Genomic DNA, 14,443 nt, shown 5'->3' with positions numbered 1-14,443 from the left:
GGGCAGTGCATCACCAAGCCTCCATGCCTCAAAATCTGCAAGGCCGCAACTTGGTGTTCAGTTCATACATTTACCAGATTCTATCAAGTGGCTGTAAAAGGTCCCTACTTTTGGTGGGTCTCCCTCCCTTCAGTTGGCATTGCTATGGGACATCCCACATAGTAACTACTATGGCTCTGTGTCCCGTGATGTACAATAAGAATCTAGGATTTTTATAACAGCTTACCTGTAAAATCATTTTCTTTGAAGTACATCACGGGACACAGAGGGTCCCTCCCATCTTTTTGGTATACACATGTATTGCTTTGCTACAAAACTGAGGTACTCCCGGTAGTGGGAGGGGTTATATAGGGAGTGGCCTATAACCCACATAGTAACTACTACGGCCCGTGATGTATGTACTTCAAAGAAAAAGGACTTTAAAAGGTAAGCGGTTTTAAAAATCCTATTTTATCAGTCAAGGCTCCAACACTTCCAAGTATTGTCAGGGCTTTCTCCCAAAGTTACAATGGATGACACAGTCAATCTTGTACTGATGAGTATAGCTGAACCCTCTAAGAGGTTGAACACTAGACAAAGCAAAGTGTATCTAGTGGCTAGACCCCTGCATGTAAAACATAAGCTTAGTGTTCTGAGGAGGAATGGCATTTTTTTTCCAGCCCTGGTAGTAGTGCCACACCCAACCATTTCCCCTAGCATCATACATAACCTTCAGATGTGGATAGTCACTGCAGCAGCCATTTTGCTTCCTTGTAACATACCAGACCCCCAGGTTTAGGTAGCCACTGATGCAACCATCACCAGAATCAGGACCAACAAGTCATATGGCTGGCCAGAGGCTAGCCCGTATTTGTGGGAGGAGTCTGAGGGGTACATATCCCTCCTCCTCTGCCTGATCCCATGTCAGGTCGTATTCAAGGTTACATCCGATGCAGGTCACTTCCGGTTTTCTTGCAGAGCGGCAGTCGCTCACTTCTTTCGGTGCTCATGCTGGGGTGGGGGGCATCCTTCCGTCCACTCACTTCTCCCAGTTTCAAGCCGGCATTGTGTGGGGGCCGCCCACCCACCTCTCCTGGGCTCACGCTGGCATGGGGGCCATTCTCCACTTCTCCCAGTTTCATGCCGGCATCATGGGGGGGGGGTTTTCAGGCATTACACGCCAGGTTTCAGAAGTATATCCTGCCAATTTGGCAGACATGTGGATGTTGGCTGGGAATCAAGGGTGGGAAGTAGTTTTGCACACTGTTCCAGCCATGCTGCTGAGTATAATCAATTTCTGGAAGAACATGATTGCTTAAAAGGGTAGTATTGTAGGAATACTTTAGATATAAACTCAAATACCAATTTTTATCAAAGTGTGCTTCGGTCATAGCAGGGCTGTCATAGCATGTTCGATCACAGCATGTTCCAGTCATTGTGTGTTCCAATCTGGCGTGTTCAGTCACAGCGTGTTTCAATCAAGCGTGTTCAGTCATGGCATGTTCCAGTCAGGACATGTTCAAACAGAATGTCTTCAGTCAGATTGCTGTTTTAGTGGGTTCAATCATAGCATATTCAGTCATGATATGTTCTAGTCATGGCGTGTTCTGGTCACGGCACATCTCAGGATATGTCACATCTACAGATCCATATGGGCCGAGGTTTCATTTTTAATGATTGTTGACCACAATCTTCTTGCCTGTATACCACACGTCATACGATGCACGTTTCTTTATTACACCTGTACGATTAGCCACCAAGGTCTGTGGGTACATTAGCCCTGAGTGTTTAGTTTTAATTACCTGTCCCTGCAGGTTACTCGGGCTCACTTACCACACACACACACACACACACACACACACTAGGGTGGGGTGCGGTCATCAGGTTTCATTCACGTGCCATGGTCTGGTCATTACTGCTTACATCCTCATACTCAGGTAGGCACAGATGGGTGGTGTTCTCATGTCTGGTTGTCTTTAGTTTGTGTTTCTCTTGGGTTTGGGCATGTAGCACGCTTCACAAGCAACTAATTCATGTTCATCCCTTCTTTCACACGAGGGGGGGGGGGTGAATTTGTCAGCACTCCGTCATTAAGGCGTCGGTCCATACGTAAGCACACAGCAGAATTTGTCACAAGGTTTTCCTTTCCTGACCACAGTCGGGACAGCAGTACGCTTCGGTTTGTTTCCAATTTCATCCCAGCTACTCATGTACCAGCATGGTACATGATGCATGTATTATTCTTTAATGCAGATTCACATGGGTTAAATATGCTCTCCATGACCTGTTCGATTGCAAGTTAGGATGGAGATGCTAACGCGGTCAGAAGCAGGGTGTCAGCGCACCCCCAGGTCCTGCTCTTCCTACATTCCTGCAGGCTTGGACCATCCCTTTGGTCCCATCTATTAGACCTTCTGGTTTAATATGTCTAAGCCAAGTAATATTCCTTGTCAGGGGCTGTGTTGGAATCTCCCATCCCCGGTCTTCAGGCAGCCCTGCTGGAAGTATTTTTCAGGCCGGCACGCGGGCCTCATCACCATCTCGTCAGATTCTTTGTAGTATCTTGGCTTCAGAAGACAGTCATGCTTTTGTTGCCAATCAAGGTACTGGAGGCAGTCATTTCTTAGGGGTGCTTGGTCTGGTTCTTTACCTTCATCCTTAAGATGGGGGGCCGGGCTACCAGGGTGCCCAGTGGCAAGTGTCCAATATCATTTGTTACATTTTGGCTGCTCCCTTTCCTGTGGAAACATTTTTCAGCAAGGTACTCCTCCGTGGATTTGACGATGCAGCACTTGCTACAGTTAGGGTGTGGAGGGGAGAGTATTGGTACCCAAACTGATATCAACAATGCTTGAACTTACTTTCATCAGTAAAACCTTCGAAAAACAGCGCTGGTCTAAACAAAGTGCTAGACAAATATATATGAAAAAATCAAGTGTAAATAAAACAAAAACTTGATATTAGTGTTAATACTGACAGTAGTAAGTTCTTGCTGCAACCCAATGCGAGACACACACAATATACAACAATCAAAAAATATGGCTGCGCTAAAACTTATAAAACAAAATTATAAAGTGACATAATTTTTCTAATTTACAAAAAATCCCAAAAACATGCAAAAATAGTGCCAAAGTAATAATTTCCAGGCATATAAGCAGTCCAAAGAAAAGGAAAGATGGATAGGATGCTGAATCTTAGTCCATTTTCGGTGACTCTCAAAAACCACCCTTTACACACGTAGCAGGTGCACCCAGAGTAGAAAGAGATTATCCACCACCAAATTAGAGGAGGCTTACCAGCTGTCAAGATCTCTTTTTAAGGAGATCATACGGGGCTTGTAAAATGTTACGTTCCTGGTCCCCACACTGGGCTCTGTTGGTAACACCAATCTATCTGCTCCCTCTTTATGGTATATCTCGTTCCACCATAATCATTTAGTACGGCAAAGAGAGAAGAAAAAAAGCTCCCATAGCATAATTCCGTAAAGATTTATTAAAATATAAAAAGTAAAGTAACAACTCACGAATTCCCAGCAGAGTGTAAGCGTATAGCGTATAAAAAACGAGCCGGCCGGCTCTCTTGTTTGCACTGCCCGCCCTTCCGGATTAACGTGGAAATGCGGTGACGTCAGTTACCAACAGAGCCCAGTGTGGGGACCAGGAACGTAACATTTTACAAGCCCGTATGATCTCCTTAAAAAGAGATCTTGACAGCTGGTAAGCCTCCTCTAATTTGGTGGTGGATAATCTCTTTCTACTCTGGGTGCATCTGCTACGTGTGTAAAGGGTGGTTTTTGAGAGTCACCGACAATGGACTAAGATTCAGCATCCTATCCATCTTTCCTTTTCTTTGGACTGCTTATATGCCTGGAAATTATTACTTTGGCACTATTTTTGCATGTTTTTGGGATTTTTTGTAAATTAGAAAAATTATGTCACTCTATAATTTTGTTTTATAAGTTTTAGCGCAGCCATATTTTTTGATTACTTTCATCAGACCTGATAAATAGTGCAGATGTCGTTTCACCACTGGGCTTACCCTTGGGTCAAAAGCAGTCCTTGCTTTGAAACCCTGGCAAGCACTCCATTGGGTCTTGGATACCTGTAGGGGGGGTCAGATGTTAATTAATTCAGTTAAATGTCCTGTTTCATGGAGACCCTTGTTACTGCCCAAGGATCTATAGTTTCTCTCAGGGTGTGTCATGAGTCAACGTCCCCTTGACGGTCCACAAAGTGGTAGCTTTGGGCCAAATGTCATCATTTTCTAGGTTCCACTCTCAGCTCTAATCTCTTGATTATGATGTTGCCTGGAGAACTGCTCAGGTAAGTCAGACCAGTCATCTTTGTCTGATCCCCAGCCTGTTCCAAAAGAGGGGCTTACAGTCACTTTGGATATGCTGAATCCTGCCATGAGTCTTATTCCCCAGAATGGAGTCTGGCCCTCCTTCCCCTGTCCAGGACTCAGACGTCAGGTTAAAAGCAGAAACACAATGTGATTTATAGTGTGGGACCAGTTTCTGGGTGTCTGGCATGGTTTCTCCATGTTTAACCACTTCCCGCCCGGCCTATAACAGAATGATGGTCGGGAAGTGGTTCTGTTATCCTGACTGGGCATCATATGACGTCCAGCAGGATAACATGCGGGGGGCGCGCAGCGTGGTGATCAAGAGTGCGGTGTGTCAATCTGACAAACACTGCATCTCCGATCGTAATAAGAAGCCTCTTACCACGTGATCAGCTGTGACCAATCACAGCTGATCATCGCGAGAACCAGGAAGTGCTGGTAAACGGCATTCCTCGGTTTGTCCTGACAGGGAGAGCCGATCGGTGCCACCTGTCAGTGCCCATCAATGCTGCCCTCAGAGGTTTGTTAGAGAACCTTGGTGAACAAACAGCATTATTAAGGTCAAGGAACACACCAGACAGGTCAAGTATAAAGTTGTGAAGACGTTTAAACCAGAGTTAGGTTGTAAAAAAGGGTTAGGTTATAAAAAAAATATCCCAAGCTTTGAAAAGGAAAGGCCCAACAACAAAGTTGAATCTGGGAATCCGTCAAGGCCATGTTGGGTTATGGCAGATTCACAGAGTTTTCCCCTTTATGGGATAATAAAAACTTAAAGGAACTTAAGGTAATGGGGAAAATAGAGGAGTGGGACCGGAAAGGTATCCATTACCTAGCACAGTTATATAGGGTATAAATCATTTCAAATCATCACAAATCATCACTGAAATCATTTCAGGAGATAAGTGGAGAGTATGTGATTTCAAACCGACTATTTTATAGATACTTAAAGGTCAAACATGCCCTGGATAAACAATTCAGTGGGAAGGAACCAGAGTGGAGTAAAATGCCTCTTCTAAGGAAACTGGTAAACGCCAGAACATCTAAAGGGCTAATATCAAATATGTATAAGCATATAATGCAAGCAGGACAGGAAGGAGAGGTGGAACCCGGTAACAGGTTTAAGTGGGAGAAAGAAGTGGGGACAATAACAGAGGAGCAATGGAAGTGGGTCCTGGCACTAGGACCTAAGGTCTCGCTCTCAATTTCGCAAGTTATGTCCCACTTAAATCTGGTACACAGGTCTTACTACACACCTGCAAAATTGTTTTTGTTTGGAAGGAGGCCAAATGCAGAATGTCCCTATCTGTGTAAAATTCCCCGATATAGGGTTGGAAATTTCTCCCTCTTTGAGCCTTTTCCCATAGGGACCCTCTCTCTTTTTATCTTTATTTTTTTCTTTATTGAGTTGAAATATGTGCATATATATTTATACATATATTCTCTATATACCTCCAGTGTTACATTTTATTAGTCTGTATGCATTTTTTATGATATGGTTCTATACGTCATTTCCGGCAGCACTGGATCACGCTCTCTCTGAATTTTATCATAATTTTTATATAAATACTTTTTTTTGGTGTCTCTTATTACAAGTTTTTATTATGTGATCTTGATTTACTCCCACCTACGTTATTATATAGTTTTTATTTAGATCACATCCATTCATTCATTTTTTACCAGGTCTCCTCTTGTTATTACAGATATTTCCATGCCCTCTTTTTTTCTTTGTTTTTTTTTGCTAATTTAAAAACAAACCTAATTTGGTGTTTTTTTGCATTTTTTATCTAATAATATTTTATTCATTATTTTTTATTTCATTTTTATTCTCATTTTTATCTTTTCTATTTGTCTCCTTGCCTGACAGTAATAGTCCTGCTCATATTCTTCAGGCATCGCTGTCTTACGTAATTTCTCCCTCCTGCTCTAAGGTTTGTTATTAACAAAGTGTCCGCAATATAATTATAACAACCTTAGACAAGGGGGCGGCGGCATCTCCATAAAATCCGGATGTTGTCCGCTGGAGACACTAAAAAATGGCCACACGTTCATTTCCGGCCATCGGGTAAACTAGATGTGGCGTGACAACCAAAAAAATGGCCACCCGTACACTTCCGGCGACCAGATAGACGGCAAAATGGCCGCTGAGGGACTTCCGGGTCTTCACCAAAATGGCCGCCATATAATTAATTGCTGCTTCTATTTAAAGACACTTCCATTAGCACTAGTCATCCCCTGATGAAGTCACGTGACCGTGACGAACACGCGCCGGGACGAGAGCTACCGGAAGTGACGCAAATCGAGCTCGGCGCTCGTTTATACAGCATTTGAAATATCTTTTGTGTTTGTGAGCACTTTACTGATCTTTTAATAAAAACGTCTATGGTTAAAAAACGACTATACTATGGGGCATTCTTCCTTCACATCTCTTTAACCCTATATACACATCAATTGCTGAGGCACCCCCACGCTGAATGCTGCTGAGTTACCATTTAAAGGGACCATACAGCGCAATAGTCAGGATACTAACGCCAGGATCTGGGGACACCACAACAGGACCTCAAAGGCAAAGAGCACCAGGGACCCCGAGGATATACATGTTACATGCTGTTACCTTACAGCTGTAAGGTAAGGGGACACCCATAACCTGACCACACAGGATCACGAGGGATATACCCACCATCACCTGCATCATCATCAATTGTATCGTTCACTAAAATTGTGCACCTTATTAATATTTTTTAAGCACTAGCTCTTTATGCGATTTTTTCTGATATAATCGCCACTTTTTTGCACAAGTGTAACGGACATTTTCTGATATTTAAATTTTTCTTTCGCCATTGTATTTGCACAGTTTTAATATTGTTTTAGAGGGATTCCGCACTTATATTTTATTCCCTCAGCACTGGCACTTTATGCGATATTTTGGATATTATTGTCACTGTTTGCACAGTAGAACGGATAGTCTGTTCATTGTTTTATCTGTATTGTTTCAGCACTTTTATGGTGTAAATGAATTTTGCACTTATCATTTTAGTATTGATTTTTTCTGGCACTGGCACTTTATGCGATTTTTGGCAACTATAACAAATCGCATTGGGAATCACTGGTTCTAAATACTTTTATTGTGTGTTTTTGTTTTTTTTTGATTTTTCACTTATATTTTAATATATCTTTGATGTTATAAGGAATGTTACAGTGCTCTTGAGGGTTTTCTACTATCCCCCCATAAAAGTGCACACTGACCTAGATATATGTTTTGTCTTATGTGACAACAAACTAGCTTCTAAATAACCTTATATTATTCAAGTGCCTATACAGCCCACCAGCCTTTTAAGGCTGGACCGCCTGTCCTAGTACAGCGCACCACTACTTCCGTTTATCAATTTGTGGTATGCATATGCTGTGTGTGAGAAATAACCTGATAACGACAATTTTGTGAAAAAAATAAATAAAAAAGGAAAAAAAAAAATCTTGATTTTGCAAAGAATTGTGACAAAAAAAAGCCAACTTCAAAAAACTCATCATGCCTCTTACTAAATACCTTGGAATGTCTTCTTTCCAAAAAGGGGTCATTTGTACTTTTCTGGCACGTTAGGGTCCTTTCATCCGCCCCGTGGATATCCGCTTGCTCAGCGGGGATCGCCGGAGCAATCTCCGCTGAGCAGGAAGATGACAGGTCTGTCTCTGCACACTGCGCAGGGACGGACCTGTCACAGCGCCGCTCTCCCCTACGGGAGATCGGGTGACGACGGACCGCAGTGTCTGTCGTCACCCGATCCGATGACGGATGGAAAAATAGCTTTTTCCTCCATCACACTTTTTCGGATCGGAGCGGCTCGGATGTCAGCGGACATGTCACCGCTGACATTCGACGCTCCATAGACCTCTATGGAGCATCCGTTCAGGTCCGCCTGAATAACTGACAGATGGACCTGAACTGATCGTCCATGTGAAAGGGGCCTTTGGTCTCAAGAAATGAGATAGGCCGTCAGTACTTCAGGTGTGATCAATTTTCAGATATTGGCACCATAGCTTGTGGACTCTGTAACTTTCACAAAGACCAAATAATATCCAACAATTTGTACTTATTTTTATCAAAGATATGTAGTAGTATAAATTTTGGCCAAAATTTATGAAGAAAAATTACTAATCTGCTAAATTTTATAACAGAAACAAAGAAAAATTCATTTTTTTTTTTTTTACAGAATTTTCGGTCTTTTTTCTTTTATAGCACAAAAAAATAAAAAACCCAGGGGTGATTAAATACCACCAAAAGAAAGCTCTATTTGTGTGAAAAAAAAGGACAAAAATTTCATATAGGTACAGTGTTGCATGACTGAGTAATTGTCATTCAAAATGTGAGAGCACCGAAAGCTGAAAATTGGTCTGGTTATTAAGGGGGTTTAAGAGCCCAGTGGTCAAGTGGTTAAGGAATAAAAAATATTTAATAAAAAAAAAAAAAGGAAAGAGCATGGCAAACCTAGGCCTGGTAAGGAGAGCAATAATCAGAGAAGCAGCCAAGAGGCCCATGGTAACTCTGGAGGAGCTGTAGAGATCCACAGCCCAGGTGGGAGAATCTGTTCACCGAACAACTATTAGTCATGCAATCCACAAATCTGACCTTTATGGAAGAGTGGCAAGGAGAAAGCCATTGTTGAAAGAAAGCCATAGGAAGTCCCGTTTGCAAGAAGCAATGTGGGAGACAGCAAACACGTGGGAAAAAGGTCCAGATGAGACCAAAATTGAACTTTTTGGCCTAAAAAGCAAAACGCTATGTGTGGCGGAAAACTAACACTACACATCACCTATGTATGTTAGGCTTGCCTTGGGTGTTCTATTGCTGAGGAAAATCAGATATATTTTGGGACATGGTCCACTTGAATAGCCATATAATCTTTCCATGGTTATGTTTATGGCTTGGTTACGAATAGAGTATACCGTTTTTTGGATTTAACCTTTGGGTTGGGTTCAGTCCAGGTTTTGGCCCAGATATTCATATGCATATATTATGCACGCCCCCATAGCAATATTTGGTGTGTTCCTCCCTGTCTGTACTATTGACATTTGAGTGTTCGCCACCTGGGATATAGATACAACAGCTGACTATATATACATATTTCTGTCGTTTTATAATGTTTTAAATATTGTATACTTTACTTATACGTGTTCCCTTTTTCTCCATTTTGGTAGCCAATGTAGAAGCTCCTGAGGAAGTGCTAACATGTAGAGCGAATTGATACTTGAACAGTAATATACCATCTACTTGACTATGAACCACGTCCTTGGATTTCATTATGTTGGAATGCTTTCTGCTTATCCTCCTGTATCCTTGTAGAGATCATTGGTTCTAGTAGTAGTACCATGTATCGTGCTATATATGTGTATATATTAAAATAAAATATTTTTGTATAACATAATTGTTGGCTGTGCCTAAAATTTCGGTCTCTTTTTTGTTTAGCAAAAAAATAAAAACTCCAGATGTAATTAAATACCACCAAAAGAAAGCTCTATTTGTGGGAAGAAAATGATAAAAATTTAGTTTGGGTACAGTGTTGCATGAACGTGCAATTGTCATTCAAAGTGCGAAAGCGATGAAAGCTGAAAATTGTCCTGAGCAGGAAGTGCCTGGTATTGAAGTGGTTAAAAATAACAAACATGTATACCTACCCGCCCTGTGTAATGCTTTTGCACAGCAGCCCCGATCCTCCACTGGCACTCTTGGCCCCTCTCTCCTGCCCCCAGAGAAAATGTATCCAGTCACACACAGAGCTGCAGCTCGGCCCGCCCACCCTCTCCCCTCATTGGCTCTGACTGACAGCAGCGGGAGCCGCTGTCTTAGCCAATGAGGTGAGAGAGTTCACAGAGAGCTGAGGCTCACTTGCACATTGCTCAGTGGCGATGGGGCTCAGGTTATTGGGGGGTTACCTCAAAGAAAGGGTTTTATGCATGAAGGTAAAAAACTTTGAGCCTTTAAAACTTTAAATACCACCAAAAGAAAGCTCTATTTGTGTGAAAAAAAAAAGATAATTGTCATCTTGTGTACAGTGTTGCATGACCAAGTAATTGGCAGTTAAAGTAGGGCAATGCTGAATAGCAAAAAAAAAAGAAAAAAGGCCTGGTCATGAAGGGGATAAAACCTTCCTGAGGTCAAGTGGTTAAAGTGGAGCTCCACCCAAAAGGGAAGCCCTGCTTGCCACATTAGGCACCTTTCGGGGGGGAAGGATACCTGTCAAAACTAAGTACTCACTCCTGGGTAAGATCGCCACAATCGTTGTGAGGCGATCTACAAAGTTTACGGCCCCTCTTTTTTCCCCCGCTGCCTTCTGGAAGACAGAGTTTACAGAAGACAGTGGGAGCGTTCAGAAAGCACATGACTCGTGCATGCTCAGTAGGAAACAGGCTATGAAGTTGTGAGGCTTCACTTCTTGTTTCCCTTACTGGAGATGCTGGTGCCTGCACCCGGAGCTGATGGACAGATTGCCCTGGGGTGCCGACATTGTGGGATCCCTGGATAAGTGGAGATCCACCCACCCCTGCAAAAATTAAAAGCCAGCAGCTACATATACTGTAGCTGCTGACTTTTAATAGGACACTTACCTGTCCTGGAATCCAGCGATGTTGGCACAGCAGAGTATGTTTCCTTCGGCTGCTGCCGCTGCCATTGCCAGTAAGGGAACCCGGTAGTGAAGCATTACGGCTTCATTACGGAGGGGAGCGGACAAATGAGCGGAAGTTCCACTTTTGGGCAGAACTCCGCTTTAAGACTCCGTTCACATCTAGGGGTCCCAGATCGTGGGCGTAATCGTCGCAATTCTGAATAACAGCAAATCACAGGACTCCCTTGCGATCCCTGTCACTTCCAATGATACCCCGATTGCGATGCAATTTTGCTGCGATTGTTTGATGAATTGCTGTAAAATCATGCGAACAAAATGGTGGTATGCCTGTCACCAGAAAGAACTTCCAGAACAGGGAGGGTGAATCTCCCTAATGCACACAAAACTGACAGGTGTTCCGATTCCTCTCCACTTCGTCCAAACAGAAAATAAAAGGTAGTTATACTGTAAGCTATGTGCGACATTTTGGTATTTGCCTGCTTCAAGGTACAGGTGTGCAGTAAATGAACCATAAAACCCCTTTTACCATTGCAGTAAAGCCCCTCGTCTAGCTCACTACACAATGCAGCCCTGGCACACACGGCTGGCACGCCAGCCTGGCACTCAGTCACTGGGTTGCGCTTGGCGCCGACAAGCCAGCGTGAACCGCCCAGCCAACCAGAAGCTCCTAACCAGTAGCTCCGACATCTCACTGGCTACGGCTCTACGCCGCGTAACGTCACGACGCTGGGGGCTGACGCTCCTGGCGGAAGTACCTTTGAGGTAGTTACCTGTGGGAAGCAGTGGAGCCAGTTTGAGGAGTCGTAGCGTTGAGCCCCGGTGACCGGGATTGTTGTTCTCCCGCCCTGCCTCGGGAAGCAGGTAAAGTGGAGGGAAGCGGCGAGAGAGGTGTATATGTGCGTGTCTGCATGTGGCTGGGTTTGTTTGGTGTGGGGGCTCCGCCTCCTTCTCACCCACACACCCCCCACACACACTGCTCAGGGCCTTACAGCACAAATGGCAGAGGCCCTGACCACTCACACTGTCCTGGTCTTTTATCATTTGGCTCTGTGAGATTTCACCGAACCATATACAATGCCATTGATGATGTCCAGTGCTGCAAGAGTGGAAGATTCGTTTGAAAAGAACATCTTTGTGTGGTCTCTGAAGCATTGTGTATTGTTATTATGGTAACTGCTTCAGTGCTAAGTGCATTCTTTGGTAACAATAGTTATTCTGATATTTAAAGGATAAACCTGTTTACTTGTAAATAATATGCCCTTCCAGGAAGTAAACTGCTTGGTGGTCCTTTTTTTTTTTTCTTACCTGCAAAGTAAAGTCACAATGTGCTAGTATGCATTACATACTAGTACATTATGTGAAACTTACCTTCAAACGAAGCTGAAGGCCGCATCCATCTTCACCAGTCTTCCTTCCAAGTCCGTGGACTCCAGCTGTGTGATTGGCCGGAAGCCTTGTGGCGTCACATAAGTACGTGCCAGTCACGGCACAGCAATTTGAAGGAATGGCCTGGGTGGCTGTTCCTTTAGAGTGCATGTGCCAGTGATGTCATCAGCTGCATATACAGTGAATATCTCCTAAACGGTGCACATTTAGGAGATATTTACAGTACCTATAAGTACAATTAAGCAATAGGTGTTTACAACCACTTTAAAGTATAGGGGCACCTCTTGAACATGTTACACCCATATTTAGAATGTAACATGTATCGCAGCCCTCAAAAATTCCGCTCGCATTTTGCAAGTGGACTTTGAGGGCTGGCAAGCTATGACTACCGGGGGGGGGCGCAGGCGGGTTATATGGGAGCTGTTCTCCCAGGGATCGGATGGTAAGAGAGAGGAGAGCTGCCGCCTGGATGATCAGAGTGCAGGCAACACAACAGCTTTCATTTCAATAGCTGTGTGTTCCCCGTCGCGTGCCATCACACACTGCTCCTCCTCTTTGTCTGAGCACTTTGATAGACAGATCACTAGTCCTGGGACGGGTGAGCTGTCTATTAACCAGTTCCCGACCGGCGCATCCCGATGTACGTCAGCAGAATGGCACAGGCAGGCATATTGGCGTACAGGTACGTCCATTTTAAATGCCGCCCTGCCATCGCGTGCGTTCCGGTCGGGACCCACGTGAGTCCGGTCGCGGGTCCCGCGGTCTCGATCACTTCGGGGATACCCGCGATCATCTCACGGGGCGGCTGAACGGGGAGATGCCATTGTAAAAAGCATCCCCCCTTTCTGCCTAGAAACAAGTGACGCTGATCTCTGCTCCATGTGATTGGAGCAGAGATCAGTGTTCACTAACACAAAGCCTAGCCCCCCACAGTTAGTAACACACCCCTAGGAACGCTTAACCCCCTACACTGCCACCCCTGGTTAACCCCTTCACTGCCAGTGTCATTTACACAGGAATCAATGCATTTGTATAGCGTTAATTGCTGTATAAAAGAAAATGCTCCCAAAAATGTGTCAAAAGTCCGATGTGTCAGCCACAATGTCGCAGTCACAATAAAAATCGCTGATCGCCGCCTCTACTAGTAAAATTTTTTTTATAAAAATGCCATAAAACTATCCCCTATTTAGTAAATGTTATAACTTTTGCGCAAACCAATCAATAATCGCTTATTGCGATTTAAAAAAAAATTTTTTTTGCCAAAAATATGTAGAAGAATACGTATCGGCCTAAACTGAGGGGAAAAAAATGTTTTTTTTATATATTTTTGGGGGATATTTATTATAACAAAAAGTAAAAAATGATGCATTTTTTTCAAAATTGTCGCTCTATTTTTGTTTACAGCGCAAAAAATAAAAACCACAGAAGTGATCAAATACCACCAAAAGAAAGCTCTATTTGTGAGAAAAAAAGGACGTAAATTTTGTTTGGGAGCCACATCGCATGACCGCGCAATTGTCAGTTAAAGCGATGCAGTGCTGAATTGCAAAAAGTGCTCTGGTCTTAAACCAGCAAAATGGTCCGGTCTGAAAGCAGTTGCATTTCCCCAGACAAGCGGGAGGGGCTGTATTTGACGGCAGGGGAACACACAGCTATTGAGATGAAAGCTGTTATGTTCCCTGCGCTCTGATCATCCGGGCGGTGGCTCTCCTCTCTCTTCCTCTGCACAGGTAGGCAGCATTGTTGGGCGCAGGCTGCATTGTTGGGCACAGATAAAATTGTTGTTAATATTTTGTATAACTTAATTCTGCATAAAACATTTTAAGTGCAATTTCCTGAGATAATTTATGAGGGCGTGTTTAGGGGCAGAGTAGGGGCTGGGCGGGGCAACTGATGGCGAGTAACTCTTGAGGCCTGGCTAGTAGCTAAGGACATGAAATTTTAAATCCTGATATATCATATTCAAGCAAACCCCAATCTTACCCATAGCCTGATCACCCCCAGAATGTCCCTGTATACTCCTCCAGTCCTCCTCCAGGAGCCAGTAAATCCGTTGGCTCCTTCCTATTCCAAATGAACATATTCAGCGATCACTGACTCTGTCCATTCATAACTGA

General features: G+C 43.7%; 1 protein-coding gene across 4 annotated transcripts in view; it reads left to right on the top strand.

Moving 5' to 3' along the window:
* Positions 1-11,646: 11,646 nt before the first annotated feature.
* EYA3 (EYA transcriptional coactivator and phosphatase 3) overlaps positions 11,647-14,443 on the top strand; it is a 164,620-nt gene continuing 161,823 nt past the window's right edge. For 2 of the 4 annotated variants that reach the window (XM_077480948.1, XM_077480945.1), the window contains exon 1: positions 11,647-11,801. The gene's annotated coding sequence lies outside the window, so the exon portion shown is untranslated. The remainder of the gene's footprint in view (positions 11,802-14,443) is intronic. The other 2 variants (XM_077480946.1, XM_077480947.1) reach the window with 2 other exon arrangements.

This window comes from Lithobates pipiens, unplaced genomic scaffold, assembly GCF_037356315.1.
Source record: "Lithobates pipiens isolate NorthernLeopardFrog02 unplaced genomic scaffold, aLitPip1_a1.2 Scaffold_16, whole genome shotgun sequence".
Classification (NCBI taxonomy): domain Eukaryota; kingdom Metazoa; phylum Chordata; class Amphibia; order Anura; family Ranidae; genus Lithobates; species Lithobates pipiens.
The sequence above is the reverse complement of the archived record's forward strand: the minus strand, read 5'-3'. Positions and strand labels throughout refer to the sequence as shown.